The following is a 324-nucleotide window of genomic DNA, read 5'->3' on the forward strand; positions in this document are numbered from 1 at the left end:
GAAAAGATGATGTCTACACCAGTTCTTTATTATGTTTTAGAATTTTTTTGTATTTAACAGATATTTTATCAAATGATCGCTTTTTGGTTTACATTTTGATTTTTGAGATGGATAGTGTCTTATCATAGATGACATGGCCATAAATCCTGAATTCTTTATTGTTTTTAAAAAATTATTACCTTGTTACTCATATTATGCAGATTATAGTTCTTTTATGAATTATAGCTTTGCCTTTACACAGATATATTGGTCCTTCTGTGGCTTCACCCTTTTATGAGGGTGACTGCCTAAAAGTAATTTTATTCATTTTACTCTAGACATTTA

The sequence above is a fragment of the Penaeus monodon genome, chromosome 33 (assembly GCF_015228065.2).
Source record: "Penaeus monodon isolate SGIC_2016 chromosome 33, NSTDA_Pmon_1, whole genome shotgun sequence".
NCBI lineage: Eukaryota > Metazoa > Arthropoda > Malacostraca > Decapoda > Penaeidae > Penaeus > Penaeus monodon.